Here is a 519-nt window from a genome sequence, read left to right as displayed (position 1 = left end):
CTGCACATTTACATACCGCCAATGTTTTGGGAAGCTGAACTGCCTGTAACAGTTCTGTCAACAGGGTGGCGTGTGTGACTGGTTTCCCAGTCGAGGTCACCATGCCCCTGTTCTTCCAATATCGTGCGAAAGTATGTACTGTAGCAAACGCATACTGGCTGTCAGTATAGATTGTAGCTTCTTTATCTTTCATTAATTTGCAAGCTTCTGTCAGTGCTATGAGTTCAGCAGCTTGTGCTGAGAGATGTGAAGGTAATTGTTTAGCTTTTAGCACCTTGTTTTGAGTCACTACTGCATATCCAGTCAGAGTTTTTCCTAGGTCATTCTTTTTGGATGACCCGTCCACAAATAACACTTCCCCTACCCCTAAAGGTTGATCTTTTAGGTCAGTCCTGCTCTTTGCTGTCTGTTCAGCTAATTCCTGACAGTCATGTTTTACTCCTTCCCCTGGGAGTGGTAACAAAGTTGCAGGATTTAGTGTTGTGCATCTTTCAATGGTGAGATGTGGTTGTGACAGCA

The sequence above is a fragment of the Seriola lalandi genome, unplaced genomic scaffold, assembly GCF_002814215.2.
Source record: "Seriola lalandi dorsalis isolate HSWRI2012SDOR001 ecotype SW California unplaced genomic scaffold, Sedor1 jcf7180002054675, whole genome shotgun sequence".
NCBI lineage: Eukaryota > Metazoa > Chordata > Actinopteri > Carangiformes > Carangidae > Seriola > Seriola lalandi.
This window is presented reverse-complemented; position numbering follows the sequence as displayed.